The 23,665-nt window shown below is 44.2% G+C and overlaps 1 protein-coding gene and 1 pseudogene across 3 annotated transcripts in view; one reads left to right on the top strand and one right to left on the bottom strand.

Annotated features, from left to right (window-relative positions):
- Positions 1-23,665, top strand: part of PPP2R2B (protein phosphatase 2 regulatory subunit Bbeta) — a 289,890-nt gene that overhangs the window by 172,065 nt on the left and 94,160 nt on the right. The gene's annotated exons all lie outside the window — the stretch shown is intronic.
- LOC130485097 (40S ribosomal protein S12-like) lies at positions 18,377-18,808 on the bottom strand (annotated as a pseudogene).

Here is a 23,665-nt window from a genome sequence, read left to right as displayed (position 1 = left end):
AGGGTTTAGGAATTAAGGTAGATTATCAATAAGATTGTTGCTCTGATCAACAAGCTTAAAGTTATGAAATCCTTTGCCTTCAATAGTTGCGTGTCAGGCATAAATTTGAAGGATGCAGCTTTCTCCATCACTGTTTATACTGGAGACGCTGTATCTGGTAAATGTTTGCTTGTCACACAACGTAGGCTCGAGAGCCATCCTGAGGGAGGGAAACAGAAACCATATTTATCAAGGTGGCTGGCATTGATGCCCAATACCTGTTATATGCTTGCCAGTTCTCCAAGTGGTGAGAAATTCCAGGGGCAGCGCTCACCTGGATTGTTTACCTTTGGAGGCCATGGTGTTTGTGTGGAATTGGTTTTATTTATAATTATGCAAATAGAGCCTATGCAGCGGCATAGAGACTCTCCTACAGGATTGTATATCTGATACCCCTCATGAGATCTCCAGAAAGAGAGAGAGATCCTGCATCTCAAGGTGCTTCAACCAACTCATAACCGTGTCTGGGTCTGCCAAAATCCAAATTGTTCGTTCTTTACACACAGAGACACGCATATATCTCCTCCCTTGAGCGGAGTGGGAGAGGTTCCCTCCAAGCCCTGATGAGTGCTTGGTCAAAGCAATTTACTTACACTTAAGGTCCATTGAAAAGGTATCCACAATGGTTTTCATAGTCTTTGGCTACTGCGAGACATGCCATGTGTTAGCCCAAGCCCATTGAATAGATCAGAGGCGGGGAACCTTTTTTCCGCCAAGGGCCATTGGATATTTATATATACAAAATGATCAACTTAAAAATTAGCCGACCAAGCCCCAAGCAGGCAGCTGCCCCAGATGACCCCCCCCCTGCACGGGCAAGCAGGCAGGCATCCAACCGGTGGCACACTCGTCCACCTGGTGGCACAGGATGGTCTGTTGCACCAGCCGGGTATAGCTGTTCAGCCGCACGCTAGAGTTGCTCCTGCTCCACATGGTCGGGGCCAGATTCTACAGCCGGCTCCTGCTACCTCCACCTGCAGGGATGAAATGAGGACACACTGGCTAAGAACTCCCCCACCACCGGTGCATTCTGGCCCTGCCCCAACTGAGTCACCACTTCCGCCCCCATCCCTCTTTTGGTACAGAGGGAATACGTTTCTCCATGGCCCAGGTGGGAAAGGGTTAACACAGTTTCTTGGGCGGTCCTAGCAGCTTAGGGTTGCCAGGTGCCTGCTGGTGGCAGGCAAACCTCCGGTAAAGTGCCCCTCTGCCCGCCGACCAGCTGAGGGTCAGTGGACAATCGTGCACACGCAGGCCCGTGTGCCAGCCGGGAAGCCTCTCCTCTCCCTCCCTCCCTGGGGCAAGCGGGCTGCCCTTGGCAGGCCCACGCACCAGCCGGGAAGCCTCTCCTCTCCCTCCCCTGGGCGAGCGGGCCGCCGTCTGAAGGCCCGCACTCCAGCCGGGAACCTTCCCTCACCCTCCCCGGGGCGAGCTGACCGCCCTCTGCAGGCCCGCGCACCAGCCGGGAAGCCTCTCCTCTCCCTCCCTCCCTGGGGCGAGCAGGCGTCCCTCGGCAGGCCCACTCACCAGACGGGAAGCCTCTCCTCTCCCTCCCCTGGGCAAGCAGGCCGCCCTCTGAAGGCCCGCATGCCAGCCGGGAACCTTTCCTTACCCTCCCTGGGGCGAACGGGCCGCCCTCTGCAGGCCCGCGCGCCAGCTGGGAAGCCTCTCCTCTCCCTCCCTGGGGCGAGCGGGCCACCCGCTGCAGCCCCTCGCATCAGGCAGCACTTCCGGTTTACAACCAGAAGTGCCGTGTTGGTGCGCGCGCACATACACACAACTGAACAGAAACCTCCTGCCGAAGGTGAGTGGGGACCTGGCAACCCTATAGCTGCTCCATAGCTAACGACTCTTCTGCAAGGGGGGAAAAGGTTCCTTTTCTCAGCAAAACAAACTTACATCTGTCTTGAATAGAGGCTATTCCTGTCCGTGGGAGGGGGCAGATCACCAGTCTTTGATCCTTCTGAGCTAGAGATCTGCCAGGATCCACGAAGGGCCAGACCAAATGATTTCACGGGCCTTAAACGGCCTCCGGGCCTGACGTTCCCCACCCCTGGAATAGATAGACCAGTTGTTCCCCGACTTGTAGAGTCTGTGGGAAGTTTTGGAACTTTGAGAACAGACAGATGACACACCACCACAAAATGGCTGCCATAGGGATCAGTCGCATAGTTTATTTAAATGTATTTATTTACTAAAAAATGACTAAACTGAGGCCATCATATTTTGGTCACGTCATGAAAGGACAAGAGTCACTGGAAAAGACAGTCATGCTAGGAAAAGTTGAGGGCAGCAGGAAAAGAGGAAGACCCAACAAGAGATGGATGGACTCAATAAAGGAAGCCACAGCCCTCAATTTGCAAGTTCTGAGCAAGGCTGTCAAAGATGGGACATTTTGGAGGACTTTCATTCACAGGGTCGCCATGAGTCGGAGGCGTCTTGACGGCACTTAACACACACACACACATTTTTTAACTAATATATATCGTGCTTTTCTTCCTCTCAGTGGACTCAAAGCAGCTTACACACATTTAAATACAAATTGACACCCTGGGAGGATGTCAAATCAAAATGTAGGAGCATTCCACAAAAGACTGAGGAGTTCCAAGGCAAACAGTCTTTCAAAATGGAGGCAGAAAGAAAGATGGTGCTTTATGGGCTATTCAGAAGTACCTCTTGCTCCAGTGAGGTAGAGAAAAGCTAGAATTCACTGTTTGCTTTGGGGAAGGATATGCTTTGGGCAAGAATCAAGTGGGTGCCAAAAGAAAAACAAACCATTAGCGGACACTGTCACCTTCAGGCACCATTCTGGGAATCATTGGGATAGATCTATCAATAGTAACTAGATCCCAAACTCACAATAATACTATGTATTACTTTCTCATGTGCTATAGTAGGACCAGAATCCAGATATTATAATTCTTAGATGTTAATTTGCAGGAACAATTTCTTGCATTTTACGTCAAGATGTGTACTAATGAAAAAAACCAAGAAAGCATATTGAATGAACTGTAGCTAAATGCAGTCTTTGACCGGTGCTACTTTTGTCTTACAGAGTCTGTGATTCAATACAAAATATGGAATATTATTTTCTAAAAATATTTATACACGCCTATTGTTTACTGTGAATTGTTTTGTGTTTCTCTTCAGAACATTATGACAAATATACAGCCACTATTTTACAGTATATAATTTTAAAAAAAATACCAATGGAATTAAATGTCTAGTCAGTCACCTAGAAGACATGTTCCAGCTCAGCCCTGGATAATATCTGTCCAAATGTAAAATCTACAAATCTTGCTTAGAAGTATTGTCTCTGCATGCCCAGCCAGGGACTGTTATGAAACACTGAGGTCTGTTAAAGTGCACATGAAATCAAATTTAAAAACCAGTTTTGGAAAGCAAATCATACTACAGTACATGAATTTGCTGGACCATGTAATATGTAGGTGAAACAGGAGAAGAGATCAATAAGCCCTTTGTCCAACTTACCAGCTCAGTGGGGCAAGTAAAAATGTACTGATATATATATGATACTTGGGAGCTAATGGGATAGTTCATCACTTGCCAAAAAGATTTCCTCTAAATTGTGTGGATATGCATGAGAAAGAGAGAGAGAAGTGTAGCATTGGAAACTATAAAAAAGTGAAATAGAAAATGATGAATCTTTTTAATTGTGCAATTAATCATTTGCTTCAAATTTACTGCATTACAGAGAACACATTTTCTAATTATGCTAAGCATATATACAATAAGAGAATTCCTCCAGTTAGCATTACCAAGTAAGCATATTCTCTTAAATTCTGTGATCAGCATATTCAGTGCTTTGCCTTTTTAAATGAGCTGCACAATATTCCATGATTTACAAAGGTTTTTTTAATTAAAATTTGCAAAATGTGTTCTAAGAGACACCGTGGTGGACTTGTTAAGTTCATAGGAAGTTGTATCTAAGGCATGGTGTAAAAATGCAGCAGAACCAGGCAGTAGAATCCCAGCAGGTGAAGGATTCCTTTTTTAAATACTTCCCCATGTTAAAAAATGGTCTCCAGTAGAAAGTAACAACCCTATCCAACAGAAAGATTCTGTCATAGTCTGATCCTCCCTGTGCTTGGCAAGTTTTCTTTTTATTTATGTGTGTACTACTAAACATATTATTTCCCCGAACTGCAATCTGAAATAGTGCAGCATATTCTACCACCTCAGCAGTCTTATGCTTCATTCTTACTTCATGCTACTCCCTGTGTAGATAAAGCATAACATTCTCTACTAAGGGGAAGAATAACACGAGGGAGACCATTTGCCCACTTATAGCAGGAGGCCTCCTGGTAGTTGGGCTCTCCCCTTGCTCCTCTGACCCATGGGAGAAAAGGCCAAGGTTTTCCCATTTGTTCAAAAATCTTGATGTGATGTAAGCTGATCGGGTGACTCTCTGGCTGTCTCCAAAAACTCCTTGGTAAGTACCATGGAGTTTTCAGGGATGGCCAGAGCATTACCCAATGCACCTACATCACTTGTTGCCGGATATCATCTCTGACCGTCACCCATCCCAGAAAGCTCCTGGGGCTGCTGCCAGTGCCCTGGCATCCCTGAATAACACAGACACTCAACATTTTAAATAAAGGATCCCTTCTAGCTGTAATGGTATAACCCAATGAGAAAGTTGGTCTGATTTAAGCCAGTTCTTCCAAACTTCCCCCCCACCCATAGCCAAGTGCTAGGCCATATATGCTTGGTAATTAGCAGCACTTTCCAGGCTGAAGTGCCCCGCATGTTTTTTTTAAATTTCTTCACGCTGAAGCATCATCCCATATGTCACTGCGAAGTTGATTTTCTCCTCTTGCATCGGGACCGTAAATAGTCATTTTGAAGGTCAAATTTAAAAAAGGAGCTTTGGGTAAAGGTAAAGGTCCCCTGTGCAAGCACCGGGTCATTCCTGACCCATGGGGTGACGTCAGATCCCAACGTTTACTAGGCAGACTTTGTTTAATGGGTGGTTTGCCAGTGCCTTCCCCAGTCATCTTCCCTTTACCCCCAGCAAGCTGGGTCCTCATTGAGCTTTGAGCGAGCATCAAAATCAACCCTGCGTAAATGACCCTAGAATTCGGTTTGCTAAGAAAAGGATATGGGGGGGGGGACAGGGACCGGGGACACTCCTGTGTTGGTCCAAGCATGATGACTCAGTATAGTTGCAGAAGTACCGGCTTGGTTTCTCTGCCCAGCTGACCAAAACCAAACAGGGGAAAAGTCATACGGGAACTCTTGCATCTTCTACACCCTTTCACCTGCTAGAAAAAGAATGTTGTACGATATAAATCTTGGTCTGATCCAGCAAGGCAACTGTTTTCTTCTCTGCCTCAAGTTTCTCTGCCTCAGGCTAACCTTACTGAACTGTTTGTTGAAAAGTGTAAATGAAGGCATCTGTCTTTCAAGTCAGTCCAAGGTACCCTGAACTTTGTACCACAGAAGATACTATACAATTCTGGGTATCATTTAGACATTGCCACTTTTTTATTGGCTCTGCTCCTGTTGTTTTAACAGCAGCTTGACCTTCAGAAATGTAATGGGTGAAGATTTTCCTCCCTGGGCAGTAATGGTCAAAAATGCTTCACCTGTGTGTGTCAGGTTGCTTTTAAGAACAGCAAAGCAGGACAAGTGAAAAGTAGTGACACAGCCCAGCCCCCCCCCCCCCCGGACCATAATGAATGATGATTGTGCACAGTGTATTCTGCTGTGACCTTCCATTGTATGTGTACATGAGAAATAGTCACAGGTGATAGTCTAAAGGCAGGTTGAATGATGGCTGTAGAAGCAAGAACTTTTCTTGTAGGAATTCGAACTCATCTCTGCCTAGATCAAGGTGTTAAAAGACTACCTGCTATTTGAAGAGGTGCTAAAATGTAGTAAAAGCCTACCCACTAACAACACCAAGAAAGGCAATAGTGTTCTGAGGACAAAAGTAAATGCCTTTTGCAAAGGAAGTATTTTTACACCAAAGGGATTAGATGTCCCAAAAGTGCTTCGGAAGAAATAGGCACATGAAACTGAGCTGTTGAATTAGTTTGTTCTCTATATGCTGCTGAGGGTAAGAGCACCCTCCCCCGATTGAATCTGGACCATTTTCTTTTAGAAATCTCCTTGCAGAGGTTTGAAAACTTTCCATCACTTACTTCCTGCATTGAGGTAACTATTGTACCAAATCAGGACCTTGTGATGATTTTCTGGACAACACAAAATAATTCAATACCTCTTGACAGATGTTGTGTCTCCTTGTCCTAAGAAGAGATACTTCTCCCTTGATTGTGATCTGATCCCAGATTTCATTCAAGCGAAGATAGTTTCAAGCTTTATGAGGCAGCCGTTCCTTTTTTCCTTCCATGAAAGATGGTTTCTTCATAGGGTAAGGAAGATTCACCAGGTTTGGTTTAACACACTGTAGAGTTGCGATGGGCGTGATGGGTAATAATATCTTTTACAATCCGACCAGTTAAAAATTAGCACTAATTCCAAAAGCTAGAACGGTCCATACTTAAGCTAGGCACGTTAGGTCAGTTCCTACTGCCAAATACAAATCTGAGAGTTGAGTAGGATTGTGGCAAAGTTGCTGTGCTTCCAGCTTGTGATTGAATGGTTCAGTCACTCACTCACAAGTGGAAAGAAGAACAAGAACCAGGAGGTTAAATTAAAAAAAAACAAAAAACGAATTCTGTAGTTTCAACCTTTGGCCTGTTGACCTCTTGACCCCTTTAGCACAAGCTGTGTATGTTTAATGAAGGGACATGTGTATGGCCTGGAGACCCATGCTTTACATCCTGATGGGGGCTGGGGAGTTTGAAAGGGCCCCAAGCCCTGTACTCAGCAAGAAAGGTATGAATATGGAAATAATTCAAGCCTGCACTAGGGATCTAGATGGGTGTTTCATGTACTTGTGAGTACCCATCATCTGGCCCTTAAATCTAAGGAAAGACGGAAATTCACTTGTAGTAAGACTGTGACTTCTTTGCCTTGGAAAGTCAGGGAAAGAGAAAAAATGTATTCTATTTAACAGAAATGGTTGTTATTATCAGATGACCTGATTATTTAAAATCTTTTAAATTTGTTTTGCAGTTTCTCTTTTATTTTATGGATTTATGTTATGGATTTGACCCTTAACTTTATGTTATGGATTTGACCCTTGGCGTTTACATGATGTCTTTGTTTATTATATTTGCTTGATATACTACACAATTGTACATTATTTGCCAATATAAATAGTCTTGCCTTTTACCACTTATGGCAGGCAAACCTGCTCCCTCAGCCCTAATTCCCCACCCCTTAGAATTTGATAAGCAGAATAGAAAATGGCTGGAAAATGGTCTCCATAGTGATGTTCCAGGAATTTTCCCATGTCTCTTTGGTTTTTACCATAGAGGTTAGAGGAAAATTCCTAGCATATCACCCAAAGGGACATCCTCCCCAAAATCTATCCTCCACCCACTCTCAATATCTCCCAGTGTTTGCTGAGGTAGTAATGGCAACCCTAACGTTTAATTAATGTAAATCAAACAATCTTCCTTACGCTGATTTGCGTGGATCAGAGTAATAAGTTATGAGGTGTAGTTCAGCCACAGCTAAGAAAGGCTGACTTTGGTAAGTTTATCTTCTGAATTTGGGTGTGCGTTTTGTATTGGGAAAGGACTGGATCATTAATTTCTGTATTTGTAAGTGTGCCAAGATTTATGATGTTAAAGGTAAAGGTGCAAGCACCAGGTCATTACTGACCCATGGGGTGATGTCACATCATGTTTATTAGGCAGACTATGTTGTTTGCCATCGCCTTTCCCAGTTGTCCACACTTTACCCCCAGCAAACTGGGTACTCATTTTACCGACTTCAGAATAATAGAAGGCGTACACACACACACACACACATGAGCCATTTTTGCTGATGAGACTAGATGCATACTGAGTTTAATGCAGTGGAATTGATTTCTGTTTGCTAGCCTATCATTCCCCTCAGCAGGGGAAAATCAATACAGATCAATCATGTGTGATTTTGCATGCCATTAGATCCTGGTTTAACCTCTGTAGCCCCCTTCCTACTGTGGACCACACAGTTTGAAAGAAGATTGATTGCTTCAGATAATCTGGGCATGACCCTTCCATTGAAACATCAGGAGTCATTCCATCCTGTCCCAACCCTTTTCTTTAACCCCCCCCCCCAAAAAAAAACCTTAATCATGACTCTTCCATTCTGTTTCCAAGAAACAATGAGTTGCTGGCAGAAATCAAACTGGGCAAGGAGGATGTATTAAGGAAATGAAATTTACCAGGTGAATTTTATATGTACCAGAGGGGTTACTACTACCTGACCTGCGATGAACCTATGTAAAAAGCAGCTTTTCTCACCCAATGTTAGCATAGTTTAGACACTGTAAGAATGAGCCTGAGGGAACCTGGGTCTCTTGTGCTCTTTCCCCACTCCTCCCCTTGTGCATTGGCAGGTAATTGTTTTGAGTTTGTGGCAAACAGTGTATTTTTATTTAGTTATTTAAAACACTTATTAGCTGCCTTGGGGCACTCAAGGCAACTTATAACATAAATAAAACAACAATTATATAAACATCTAGAGGACCACTATTTAAAATATCCAATTAGGACTGCCAATAAATAGAAACTAAATTAGTCAAATGCAGTCCTAAATAAGATAAAAAATGTGCACTTTCCTGGGCAGGTTGTTCCATAATCATGGGGCTGCCACCAAAAAGGCCCTCTCTTGTGTGCCCACCAGACATAAGAAGAGCCCTGCTGGATCAGACCAGGGTCTCTCTTGTCTCACACATTGGCCCGTGGGTTCCTCTGGAGGGCCAACAACAGCCTTCCCCTGATGCTGCTTCCTGGCACTGGGATTCAGAGATTGACTGCCTCTGAATGTGGAGGTTCCTTTTAGTCACCATGGCTAGTAGACACCGATAGACCTATTCTCCATGAGTCTGTCTAATCCTTTTTTAAAGCTGTCTATGCCTGTGGCCATCACTATATCCTCCGGCAGTGAATTCCAAATTTTAATCACTTTCTGTGTAAAGAAGTATTTCCTTTTGTCTGTCCTGAGCTTCTTTGATCAGTGGGACAGTCAGGAGGGCCTATAATCGTAATTCCCAGGCAGGAACATATAGGAAAAGATGGTCCTTCAGATACCCTAGTCCCAAGCCATGTATGGCCTTAAAGGGCCTTAAAGGACAAAACCAACACTTGCATTGGGCTCAGCAGTGGATTGGTTGCCAGTGTAATTGCTGTAGTATTGGCGTCCCTTGCTCCCAGAAGCTGGCCCCAATCAGCAGTCTAGCTGCAGCTTTCTGCACTTGCTGCAGCTTCTGAACGCTCAAGTAGATCATATTGCAGTAATCTAGTCTAGATGTAACTGAGGCATGAATCACTGTGACTAGATCCTTTGACTGAACCCGGAATGGGTGCAGCTGACACACCAGCTGAAGCTGAGCAAAAGCCCTCTGAGCCGTCGTAGTCACCTGATTTTCTAAGGTGACTGCTGTCTAACTCCCAGGCTACAAACGTGGCTTTTCAAGGGGAGGGGGTATAACCCCATCCAAGACGGGAGAGATCTCATGTCCCCAGTCTGCCTTTCTACTAACCCAGAGAACCTCTGTCTTGTAAGGATTAGGTTTCAGCTTGTTCACCCTCATCCTGCCCATTACTGACCCCAAGCACCATTTTAGAACACCAACAGCTTCCTTGGAATTGAGTGGAAAAGAAATGTGGAGCTGGGTATCATCCTCATATTGGTGACACCTCAGCCTATACCTCCTGACGACCTCTCCCCGTGGCTTCATATAGATAACCATGGTTTATGTTTGCTGTGTAAACCATGGTTTATGCTTGCCCTGTAAACCAGGATTCCAACTAGTGATTTGGTCCAGGTTTGAAATTTGATTTACAAGGGAACCAGAAATCATGGTTGTTGTTTTTTTTGGTACATATGATTTTCACATACCAGGAAATAACTTATCATTTCATTGTATGCAAGGCAAGAGTTAGGAGATCTGAGTTTGTTCAGATGTCTGCAAACTATGGTTCGCTATTACACCTGATCTGTGTCTTGAATCCTGAGCGGCATGAGCAGAGTTGCACTTGAGCAAGGCAGTTTCTCTTCCTGCTTCTCCCACTGTACACATCTGGTCCCCCGAAATTGTGCTCCTATGGGTCAGTGGACTCTTTCTCCCTCAGAAGCAATGTGTAGGAAAAATGTGGGGTCTGCAGTGGGAGGCAGAAATTATCCTTTCCTCTGCCAACAGAAATGTGAAGGAGTAGCAGTAGATGACCCAAGCCCATGCCACTGTTAGGATCTTTGAGACTGGGTCGTGAAATATTCATATATCAAGAAAAAATAAAATTTTGTTCACATTGGCTCTTCTCCGTTTATGTCGCTAATTTCCCCAAAATCTTATTGAAACCCAGACAGATTTGATTATGTTACAGAAATGTTGTAAGATCTTTGCTTTTGCTGACCTGGGATAATCTGCAGGGAGGAATTTTAATAAGAACAAGAGCTTAAAAGCAATTAATCAGTCTGATTGGTATGTCTTGAAGGGCCAGCTGTGATGGCCACACAGAAGCTCAATCTCTCTTCTTACAAAGCTTTTTCGCCCAGTTTGCATCAAAAACTAACAGATAAAAATTAAATGTCAGAATGAAACTTCTTTGACTTCATTACTAGTAAGTAGCAAGGGTCACAAATAACAGAACAAATAACAGCACCCACTTGAAAAGTGTCAATCTGCTCCTTAAATCTGAACCACCCATAATGCTGACAGGAATTGAACTTGTTTGCTTTGAAGACAGCTTAGCTCCCAGGTTTTGTAAGAAAGGGTCCTTCTCTAATAATGTGCTAGCTGTAATTTATTAAATTGCTAACAATTTCACGCTGGAGAGGAGCTGTTCGTTCTCTTTGGAATTATTAAAAAGATGTAAATGTACATGTGGAAAGATTATGTTTACCAGAGGCTGCTGCTACATTACCTGGGAATCTTCTGATATGCATATTGGTGCTTTTTGCAGTGACGCATTCAAGACTGCAGAGTCGAGGGCAAAGAACTAACTTCTTCAGGCTCCAGAATGACTATCCTCTTTCCCCCCCTCTCCCACAACAATCCATGCATTTTATTTTACCTCACCTGACATGGCTGTAAACTTTTCTAAGTCAGGGCCTTGGCCTTTGATTGGACACCTGTTATTCCTGCTTGTCTTCTCCCTTGGCATTGATGCTGGCTAGTGAATTGCTGGCCCTGACCTGGATGGCCCAGGTTAGCCTGATCTCGTCAGATCTCAGAAGCTAAGCAGGGTCAGCCCTGGGTTGCTGTGCAGAGGAAGGCACTGGCAAACCACCTCTGTTAGTCTCTTGCCATGAAAACCCCAAAAAGGGGTCGCCATAAGTCGGCTGCGACTTGAAGGCACTTTACACACACACAGTGAAGTGCTGTGTTTGGACTGTCCTTTGTGATATATTCAGCCTCTGGTCTATGGCTCTGACAATGCACAGGCAGGCAGTCTCTTTTGCCTGTGTGCTGACCATTCTTGACAGTGCTTGCATCAACAGTTTATGGACAGTGCATTGGATATTTTATACAGTGCGCACTTTGTGACCCAGCACATCAGTGTCTGGAAAACCCTGTTAATCCACATCTAGGTTAACCGGGTTGGCTAGTGAGGGGTGCGGGGTGAAGAGACGGCAAGCCACAGTGGTGGCTGGGAAGAGTGAAGCTACATGGGAGGGCAATCAGGACATAAGGAGGGCATGGATGTGGGGAGGAGAGGTGAACCACTGGAAGAGCAAAGCTGTGCGGGAGGGCATTGGGACACAAGGGGGAAGCGGGCAGGAGCATGGCTTGTACTTTTAAAAAATGTTCCCATCTCTCTCCTATCAGATTGTTCCTATGATTCTTCTTTAAATGGCCTCTGCTCTTAGCTGTGTGTGGAATCTTATGGTGGAGCCAGTGTGGTGTAGTAGTTAAGAGTGGTGGTTTGGAGTGGTGGACTCTGATCTGGAGAACCAGGTTTGGTTCCCCACTCCTCCACATGAGCGGCGGAGGCTAATCTGATGAACTGGATTTGTTTCCCCACTCCTACACATGAAGCCAGGTGTGTGATCTTGGGATAGTCACACTCTCTCAGCCCCACCTGCCTCACAGGATATCTGTTGTGGGGAGGGGAAAAGAAGGTGATTGTAAACTGGTTTGATTTTTCCTTAAGTGGTAGAGAAAGTCGGCATATAAAAACCAACTCTTCTTCTTCATTTGTGAAAGTGCCTACAAAACCAGATGGGATGGACAGCAGGTCCTGTAGCTTCTCTCCAAATGTGATCCTAAGGGTTAGGACCACATACAGAAGACTGATAATTGATGCTGTAATTCCGAGCAGGGCTTGGCCACAAAAACATCTTACAGAAGGCCTTGGATCAAATCTTTGGATTGGTAACACTCTGGAATTGTTACTTCCATGATCTCTCCACAGTTGCGAAAACATTTTCAAATTCTTTGTTCCCTATTGCTGGTGTTGATCATATAGTAGATTTTATTTTAAAAGATTTTGTTGGAAAAGTTAGTTGGAGAGAATGTGTTCAAATCTTTATGCATAATATTGTATTAAGAGCCCTAACATTTTTATTAATTTAGCATAGACCCTTATGTTTTGGCTGAGTTGACTGTTACTCAGAGCTGTTTTATTCTAGCATTAGACCCACACTATATTCAAACAGAAACTTCAAGGACTGAGTATGTCTTTTGATCTCTCGGCTTGTTTGGGAATTCCATACCCACCTTCAGGTTGTGAGATAATACTCAGGGAAGAGTGGTGTATCCTGAGAATCTGTACATTGTGGCTATGTGTCCATCAGCCCCCTCTGTTGGTCTGGTTCTCTCCCCTTCGATCCCTGTAATTTCCCCTTTATCGCCATGTGTTTATTTTATCCCCTGTAATAGCACAATAGGCTCTCTTCAATTTAGACTCTCTTCTGCAATCTCTGGAACCACGCAGCATCCCGTTGGATGCCTTCATTAAAGACCCACAGCAGGCTGGGGATGTTGGAGATTATTCTACAATAACTCAGCCTGGTCAGAGTGTAGTCTCCCCGTTCCTTCAATAAATCTTTCAATGCCTTTTTTTCTATTTGGTGAGCTTAGTTCGGAGGGGGGCTGGCTATTTGCAGTGAGTTATTATCTCACACTTATCAGCATTAAACTGGATTTGACAACTCGTAGCTTGGGGTTTCAGTGATCTAAATCCTTCATCATTTGGCAGCCCAGTTTGGCGTAGGTTTTTTAATGATATTTCCCAATTTATTATTTGCTGCACATTTGGAATCCTTGCTTATAGTGTACAATAATAAAACTTTCAGGGCTGAACACTGGCTGGAAGTCATTTTCCAGTACCGTTTTTCAAGATTGTCCATCGTGATCTTCAAGCTTCAGCCACTGAAATTTGGGGTGGACAGGTAGCTGAAGAAATAAGAATGACACGTGGCTGGCCCTTCTTATTTAACACCCATCTTGCACATTTCTTTCCCATGATAAGATACACAAACTCCAGATGTAAAAGAATTTCTCATTTCCCTAGGGATAGATGCACAAATTCTCTCCCCTCCCTGCCCAGATATCATTCTAAAGAATGGGAACAAGAAGAATAAATTGCTGATGTATTCTTTTCCCTTTATTTCTGTACACCGTCTGAAGCTACCCTTAGAAATCCTTTCCAATAATCTTTTTGGTAGAAGGCATAGTTGTCACCTGGCCTATAATTTTGGATTAAAGGCCAGTTTGTGAGAAAGAAATTGAGGAGCCGGTATTTTTGCTTCTCAACAGGTAATGTGGCCTTTCAGGTTTTTTTCTGCGATTTGCACACATGTTCTAATTGGCACCATTTTCTCTCATGCTGTATAAAGGCAGCATACAAGGCAGCACCAAACCTATGAGTGAGAAAGATCCGGCAGCCCTGTTGGGGCCAGAGTATATATAGGTGTGGAAGGAAGTTTCCCAGCCCACTTGGTGTATTTTTCCTGTCAAATAGCAAGGGTCTGCCCTCAGCTGCTGGCTATTCAAAGCTCCCTACCCCCTTTGCTTAACCTGCAAAAATGTAACCTGAATCAGACTCCCCCCCACCCCCCTACTAATAACCTGCTTGTGATGAGCCTGTTTGGATTGGACTGATGCATAAGCTACTCAAAGGCTTTCTCTTTAAGTAACCTGGCTGTGGGGCTCATCCAAATTGGTTTGCGTGCAGGCTATTCAAAGGGATGAAAGGTTTTCTATACGTAATGCATGATACCAATTTAAAATACACAATGAAACATAATTGATAAAAACCAACAAAAATTCAAATCATATCAAAAAATTAAAACTGATCAGGAACAGCAGTAAAACCCAAGACAAAAACAAATATCAGCAGTGGTAACAACCATGTGATTGACTTCATTATATCTAGCACTGGTTACAAACTGAATATGGAACTTCCTTTGTTTGAGCAGGATTTGTGAAATACGCATTTCACATTTTCAATTTTTTGGATGTGATTTTATTGGCATTTTGAATACGTTGGATGCTGATTATATTGGTGTTTTGGTAGGTGGAAAACATGATATCAAAAACACGTAATAAATAATACATATGTGCTTGAAAGTGATAGGCTTCTTCAGGGAAATCTGTTAAGTCTTTCAGTGTTGCTTCAACAACACTGATCTTGTACTCTTGTTGAAGCAACACTGGAAGAATCCCCTGAAGAATCCTGTTGGAGAAATGCACAGGGAATTTTTAGCTGAGTAATAAAATATATTTTTATTTGTCTTGCACCACTGGCTTTGGCTTATTTTTTAATCTCTTAGTGACTGGTGCGGCCTTTTTATTTTCTCCTTACTCATTTACAATAAAAACATCTATAATATTTTTGAGTGTATTGTGGGCGATAATTCTAAGCATGCAACCTTGATTTTTTTTTTATTGATCTGAGTTTCTTGATAATTAAAAAGGGGACAGTCAATGGCTGGACATGAGACTGATGGCATTAAAACAGGCATTTCAATCCCTTGAAAATCTGTATGGTCCAGACATCTGTTGCCCTGCATGTGAAGGACAGAAATTGTCTTTTTGTTGATCTCGTCTTGCACTGTAGCTATAGCACTCTTAATCCTGCAATGTTAAATTATTTGGGAGTAAATCCCATTGAACCAAGTGGGATGATTCCAAGTTCCACTTTTTGTAAAACGGGCTCTGTAAGCAATGTGAAATTTTCTCAGCCGGTCTAGATCTCAAGCTTTTGGATCTCAGTAAGGGGGTTTAATCTCTCCAGCTTGTTCCCACCCCACTCATTACATCTACAGTGCTATCCTAAGTAGAGTTACAGCGTATTGTACATTGAAATGAATGGGCTTACGAGGATTTAACTGTGCTTGGAATGGCACTGCAAGGATTCCTTCTCACACTACCAAGTTGTGTGACAGTGCATTCCTGAGCCTCCAGGGTGAAAGCCCTTAGGAGGCCAGGAAAGCGCCGTGCTGGCATCCGGGGGCCCCACGCCGGCGTCCAGGCTGCTAATGCCGGCATTAGTGGCCCGAACGTCGGCAGGAAGGCCTGGATGCCGGTCACCGGGCGCTGCCATGGCGGCACTGGCCGGGGACGCTGACGGAGGCTTATGCCGCCATCCGAATGCCGTCAAAGGCTGCGCAGGCTTTCCTGGGGCGTAACGGTGCCGGGATGGGCAGCCTCCAAAGCCCTTTCAGCCCGGGAACAGTCCTCTCCCACTACCATCCCTAGGCTCCATCCCCAAATCTCCAGGGACTTCCCAACCTGGAGATGGCAATCCTACCCATATTGCTGTCCTAGGCCATTTTGTGACTGAATCATCTTTGGTGTTTATTAGACCGGGAGAAAAAAATCTTCATACTGCGTTCTATTTTTTGTTTTCCATTTTTCCTGATAAAATGTATTTCCGCTGAGGAAATCAAATCCAATCTCCAATATATTTAGCACGAAAGCTATAAGGAACGTTAATGCACTTCAGAAAGGAGAGAATTGCTGGCTGGTATCATCTGCCACTTGGATAAGAAAGATCACCATGGAAACTGTTTTCGTTGAATTCTGTGCACTCCAGGCATCGAATGTGTAGGAAAGCAAGTAGAAGGAGGGGGTCAGGAGAGGATGGAAATTTCTTTCTTCGGTTGCCACAAAAGTGCTGCCAGAGTCTTGCGAAGAAGAGTCATGAATTATAGATCATGCAAATATAAATGTATATGAGTTCAAATTAATATTGCGCTGCGTCAGCTTTTAAATGAAGGTGGGTTTGAAGTAGCAGGCGACAAGCAGGATCAAACTAGAATGCCTGAGAGTGTCCCAGGTTAACTTGAGCAAGAGCAAAGGCTTGGTGGTAGTGGTGTGCATTTTAATTATTCACAGATACTCTCAAGAGAAGAACAGAGGACATTGTCCCAAACTTAAAAACAGGGGAAGACTGCTTTTTCCCTCTTGGGGGTTGTGTCCCGGCATGCCCATGTCCCAAGTGAGTGGGAAATTAGTCATTTGTAGGGTTGCCAGCTCCAAGTTGGAAATACCTGGAGATTTTGGGGGTGGAGCCTGAGGAACACGAGGTCTGGGAGGGGAAGGACTTCAGTGGGGTATAATGCCATAGAGTAAACCTTCCAGAGTGGTGTGACTCTGTTTAGGATTGTACCAGTGGTCTGTTGCAATTCTCCCATCTCAATGTGGCAAAAAAGTAACTGAAGAAGAATCGGGATCGATTTTTGTTTCTTTTTGTCATCTGTGCACTGAGATCTAAGATTCTCATCTGATCTGGGAACTTCCAGCCATGTCTCTGGCTCCTATAGAGTACTTTTTATCTGTAAAGTTATGTGGTGCCCGCAATTCCAGCTACGACAGCTCTCCCCAGCTCCTTCCTTTCAGCTGCAACCCCTGCCAGTCTCCTTACAAATGCACAAGAAATGCTGTACCTTTAAAAGAGGAGTGCTTTGAAAGCTTTTGTTCTTCAGTTCTCCGCCAGTCTTGTGGGGTTCTTGATCCAGTATCCCATGTGCTTCAGTTATCTAATATTTGCCTGGGGAAAAGATCAGCCCATTTGACCACCAGGATTATTTTTTTATAAATACTGAACTGAATGTGTGTATTTCATGCACGTGGCGCAGAGTGATAAGCTGCAGTACTGCAGTCAAAAGTTCTGCTCACGATCTGAGTTCGATCCTGACGAAAGTTGGTTTCAGGTAGCGGGCTCAAGGTTGACTCAGCCTTCCAGCCTTCCGAGGTCGGTAAAATGAGGACCCAGCTTGCTGGGGAAGGCACTGGCCAACCACCCCATAAACAAAGTCTGCCTAGTAAACATCGGGATGTGACGTCACCCCATGGGTCAGGAATGACCCAGTGCTTGCACAGGGAACTACCTTCACCTTTTACAGTTAATTCCAGTGAAAGTTTTATGCTGGTGTAAATTACGCTGGAATGTGGTCCTTTGCTTGGTCTCTTGGAGCAGATTTAGGAGCAGATAGTTAAAACTTTGCAGATCAGCTGCATATAACCCCGATGACACAGAAGCCTGCCATGCACTGAAATGCAAGGGGTTGACCTGTTTCCATCTAGTACGTCCTTTCCCTATGTGTTACCTATGGGTTCAGAGAGGTGTTCTTTTACTGTGCGGGGTCTTTACAGAGTCTGTTAAACATGCGTCTTGTATGAATAGTCATAAGCTTCCTAAAGCTTCCTGCCCCTGGAAGCATGCAGGAGAGCTGTGAGTGCCTGCCTGGGGAGTGAGACTGTTGCCATCAAGGGCAGAGCTGCTACCTCCTGCTCTGCCCCTCACCTCTCTGCGGATTGTTTTATTGATGTTCACTTGGGTTTAAATATTTTCTTTTGACAGTATAATAATCCTGTTGTTGAGTCCGCAACTGAATAGAGAAAAACAGGTTAAAAGTATCCTAAATAAAAACAACAACAACAATGAACTAGATCCAAGATCATATGAATTGAGTCACACATAGGAGAAAATACTTCCTTTGCTGCCACTTGCGTCTGACAGCAGGAGCTACTGACTTGGGTTTTCATATTTGGGCACATAGAAAAGGCACCCAGACCACCACATTATGCTTTAGGAATCAACAAGCAGCGAATCCGTAAGGACTTGCTGGGGTCACTTTAATTTCCCCTGTATCTCCCTCCTCACACTATTTCCTCTTTCTCTCCACCAAGCAACCCTCATATCCTCTCCTCTTTCCCTGCTTCCTCCACTCACCAAACAACCTTTCTGCCCCCCAATCTTCAGCTTTATTTTTTCCCCCAGGCTCATAATATTTTATTTGTTCATTTCTTGCTTTTGAAGTACTCCTCGATGGCATGATATCCTTTGCCATCGTCTTTTACAACACACAACTGCAGCCCACAACTTTGCAGGGTTTTTTCTCTCTGTCGATCTTGCAGACACCTACCCACTCACCCAGTTTCTTGTTGTCATCAACCTTTATCAGATTAATTTGGTGTTCAGCACAAAGTGCTTCAACAAGCTTGACATACATGGGCTCATCACAGTTGGATGCAGGAACACAAAGGTGGGCTTGGCATTTGCCTAAGGCTTTGGCAGCTTCACACGAACTCCACGGGCTAAACCATCATGGATAAGTGTGGCCTTAAGCACTTCTTGAAGGGCAGTGTTAACATCCATTGCACCTCCAGCAGCAATGCCTTCCTCGGCCATGGTTGGTGGTGATGCTCCCGCCCAGGGTTGCTTACAGTCTCCATGAGTCGACACTGGAAAGGCTTCAGCTTTATTTATTATTTATGTACATTTGTACCCAGAGCTGCGTAGATCATTTTCCTATTCTCTATTTTATCTTCACAACAACCCTGTGAGGTAGATGAGGCTGAGAAAGAGTGTCTGGGCCAAGGTCATCCAGCAAGCTTCCATGGGAGTGTGGGGATTTGAACTTGGATTTCCCAGATCCTAGTCTGGCACTGTAACCACTCTACCACACTGCTCTCAGCTTTCACTCCTTCCTTCCTCCTGGCAGCCTCTCCCTCAGAAAAGTTGGGCCAGGTTGCAAAAGTTGTGCAGCAGCAAGTTGATCAGATGCGTTGTGTGTGGTGGCCCCCGCCAGCCCCAGCTAAATTGCACAAGTTTTGGGGAGGCACTTGCTATGACCTTTAAAGCACTTCACGACCATATCTAAAGGACCATCACTTACTGTTTGTCCCTGTGATCCAACTAGTGTCTTCAGCTTGCCGAGTTCTGGGTGTTCCCTCACCAAGGTGCCCTACCTGGCATTGACAAGGCCTGTGCTTTCGTTGTGGTTGCTCCTACTTTATGGAACATGGTCCCTGAGGGGGTGAGAAGGTGGCATGCTTGGAAAGGATGGCAGGGAGGTGCTGTGCTTCCGTGGTTGAGCATCTGCTTTGCTTGCAGAAGTGCCAAGTTCAGTCCCCAGCAACTCCAGTTAAAGGAATCAGGTAGTAGATGATGTGAAAGGCTTCTGTCTGAGCCCTGTGGTGCTGCCACCAGTCAGAGCAAACGATACTGGCTTTGATAGATCACAGGCTTGACTCAGCATGAGGCAGCTTTCATGTGCTCATGTGAAACCTTTAAGAGTTCCGTAAGAATATTTTATTCACCGGAGCTTTTAATGAAATGTAGGTTTTAAACCCTGACCTGGGTAGCCCAAGCTAGCCCGACCTTGTGAGATCTCAGACGCTAAGCAGGGTCAGCCCTGGTTAGTATTTGGACGGGAGACCACCAAGGAATTGAGAGTTGCTATGCAGAGGCCTGCTCCTGCATCTTTTCCCTCCAGAACATGACTCAGACAAGGGCTTCCTTGAGTTTCACAGGACAGTTGGACTGATTGCGCAACAAAGGGGTCGAGTCTGATGCCAACAAAACCCTGGGCAGAACAGTCATGGCAAGTCTTACGACAGTCTTCAAGGGCACATCCGGTGTTGTCATAGCTCTGCTTAAAGTGATATTCCTACATATACTTACTGCAGAGCAAATGCTATGAATTAGTTAAGGCAAACTTCAGAAAGCATTTATAGCTTGGCAAATATGCCTAGTGCTGAAGGGACGGGAAAGTAATGGGGAAATTGTGCAAATATTAATAGGTGCAGCATAGAACTCATTATTCACCTGCCTGGTGTCATCTGGAATTTCACGGCCCAGCAGATCTGGAGAGGGAAGTGGGAAGTAGGCTCCTTGCATAATGAATAGGTGGAGAGTGGATCCCAAAAGATGCCATGAAGTGATCCCTGTAATAGAAAATGACAGTAACCTAGGTTAATTGGAGGCCATACTGGGGTTGAGGGCAGATAACCCTTTACCAAGTGGCAGCCCACCACAGTAGCATGTAATCATGTGAGAAGCCAATCACCTAAGGTATCCCAGATAGGGGAAGATAGGGTTAGGGTTTCTCTTCTTTGGTTTCTCAGAATTCTAGGGTTAGAGCTAGATGTTATGAGAGACGCAGAACCGCTGACACAACATGGCAAACGGATAACATTTTGTGATTTTGAATGAGTCTGAAATTTTCAGGCTGGCACATTTCATCCTCCCCTCCCTTCTCTCCTCATGTGTAGAGTTGAGATTGAAGACTAAGTAGTTTGTAATCCTAGTCTGTGAACAAGAAACAAACCCAATTTGTCGAAGCATCCAAATATGGACATCACTGAAAGAGTGGTTTGATCAAAGACCTCCTAGACCAGGAAGTTTTCAATCTTGGCTTTATGTGCAAAAGGAGGAAGGAGGATTTGTGTGTGACCGGAACCTTTCAGGCTCATACATGTCACAGAACCAGAAAAGGCAAAAAAAAAAAAAAAAAAGAGTGTTTGGTGCAGTGGGGGAAAATATTTTATTATACTTGATGGTCCCTACGTGTTTTGTCTGTACTTCATCAAGAGGATCTGTATAGTAACTTAGCTAAGCTTAGCTACATGGGAATTTTCTGGCAACATTACTCTACAGATCTGCTTGATGAAGCAGATCCCCCTGATGAAACATAGAGAAAATGTGTAGGGGTCATCAGGTCTAATAAAATATTTTTTCCACTGCACCAGTTGCTTTTTTGCCTTGTTTTGCTCACTGGTGTGGTCCTCTCTTCTGGTTATTCATGTCACAAACAAATTGTCTGTTGTTTTGAGACGTTTCACTACTGCCTATGAGTCTTTCTGGATAGCCCCAGGCTAGCCTTATCTCCTCAGATCTCAGAACCTAAGCAGGGTCAGCCTTGGCTAGTATTTGGATGGGAGACTTCCAAGGAATACCAGGGTTGTGGCATGGAGTCAGGCAATGGCAAACCACCTCTGAACGTCTCTTGCCGTGAAAATCCTATGGGGTTGCCATGACAGCTGTGACTTGCCCCCAAATAGCAGTTCCCACTAGGCCAGAGAAACTCTGGAGATGGGCGGTTTGGAAGGGCATGAGAGGCCTTCAGCCATCTATTGCTGTCTTGCTACAACCTCAAACTGTTTCCCCTCCTCTTTCTGTGCTTGTATTGTATTGTTATCAACACATGCTAAACATTCACAGTTCTTTTAAGCACAAGGTTTTGTGCCTTTGAATTGTGCCTCATTAAACATACATGTAATTTATTTTGTCTCTTCAGTGCAATGTAACTATGTATGTGAGATGTTTCTCCTCTTCAGTGGTTTGCAAACAGCATGCTAAGATTATGTAAATTGGAAATTACCCTATAAAGCAATGTCAGCTTTTCCCGGCGCTATGAAAACACCCATCTGATCACAGTGAACCCACGGACAAAATGGATATTCAACAAATAGAATGAAACATGAGTATCAAGCTGGAGATTCACTTAAATCAAATTCTTGTGGCCTGATGAAATGTTATCAAGTGGTATGCTTATTTTAGCAATTCTGTATGTCTTAAAAAGCCCCATTCATTAAATTCGATTAGTTGTAACTGTCTACTAATTTTCTGTTTAAGATACCTCATTCATTGGCTATTGAGAGCCAGTGTGGTGTAATAGTTAAGTGCTTGAACTTGTAAAACGTTTAAACATTTCACTCCTGGGAGTATAATAGTTAAGAGTGGTGGACTCTGATCTGGAGAACCGGGTTTGATTCCCCACTCCTCCACATGAGCGGCGGACTCTAATCTGGTGTATCGGGTTGGTTTTCCTACTCCTCCACATGAAACCTGCTGGGTGACCTTGGGCTAGTCACAGCTCTCTCCGAACTCTCTCAGCCTCACCTATCCCACAAGGTGTCTGTTGTGGGGAGAGGAAGGGAAGGCGACTGTAAGCCCCTTTGAGTCTCCTTAAAAAGGTAGAGAAAATCGGAGTATAAAAACCAACTCTCCTTCCTCTTCTTCTTCTTCTGCTGCTGCTGCTGCATGAGCACAGATTATCTGAAATGTGGAGGTTGGGTGGACCAGCCTGCTGTCAGGTTTGAAGAGGGTGCCCAGGCAGAGACTTAGCATGCATGCTTAAGATGTTATTTATTTACTTAGGTGTTACAGGCAAGCTGATGGCTACAAAATACATCAAAAGTTAAGAAAGGCCTTACAATATTCCTTCAGCTCTCTGGAGACTCCTGACGGAGGCGAAAATGCAGTGGAGTGTGTGTGTGTGTGTGTGTGTGTGTGTGTGCTAAAGCGTCCCTGCTCAGATCCAGACCTGTCAGCGGGTGGTGGTGCAAGGATTTTATCCAGTCTATACTCTGAGAACAAAATGAGCAAAGAGGCACCTGCCTGTCTCATCCAGGCACTCTGCCTGTTTATACCCCTTCTTTTCTGAATTCCGCTGTGCAATACAATACCGGGCACAGCTAGCTGGGAAATGGGCCTTGGCAGGCCACAGCCCTGCCACAGAGTGAGAGAGGGAAAATAAAGGGCAAAGATGGCATAGGTGACGATTCATTATTGCCTCCTTGCCATACGTTGGTCTTCGGGCAAGGACATCTAATACAATGGGGGTTGGAAGGGAATTACACTTTCCTGTGTTTGCTGTCATCCCAAATGGCACCCCTGTTGCTGAGTTCAAAATTAGGATATGTTCAGGACAATGCTTCAGCATGCATTCGACTTTAAGTCTTTCTGTTATGCATAAGTGCCCATAGTCATGAATTCTTATGTACTTTGTAACAGCAGTAGTGAAAGCTCGTAAGGAAATCTAGAAAGCGCATGTTAATCAGAGAATGAAGACAAATTACAGTACCATTAAACTCAAGTCTCTCGCACAATGGAAATGAATGCTAGAAGCGAAAAGCATGTAAATCTTTCATTTTCAAAAATAAGTCTTTAGCCAGCAATTCTGCTGTGTTGGAAGCCATATTTTTCCTCCCTAGCAATCCTTTGCATTCAATGAAAGCTGCACTCAAATGCAATTGCTGAAGACAGGGAGGAGAGTAATTGCTATGGAATTAACCTCTGACATTTTTTTCTAAGAATAGCCCTGATAAATTCACTCATCAGCAGGTTACCTGCCTACCTTGATGCAGTGTAAACACTTCTCACTCTAACCTTTTTGAAGCATAGCTTTTGTAAATTGTTAACTATTCTTATATAAGGATCAGGGGTTTTTAGCCAATGGAAATACTTCACTGTATTTTCTTTTAGAATAATTGAATATTATTAAATTTTATGAAGCTTTCAGG

This window comes from Euleptes europaea, chromosome 1, assembly GCF_029931775.1.
Source record: "Euleptes europaea isolate rEulEur1 chromosome 1, rEulEur1.hap1, whole genome shotgun sequence".
Taxonomy (NCBI): Eukaryota; Metazoa; Chordata; class Lepidosauria; order Squamata; family Sphaerodactylidae; genus Euleptes; species Euleptes europaea.
The sequence above is the reverse complement of the archived record's forward strand: the minus strand, read 5'-3'. Positions and strand labels throughout refer to the sequence as shown.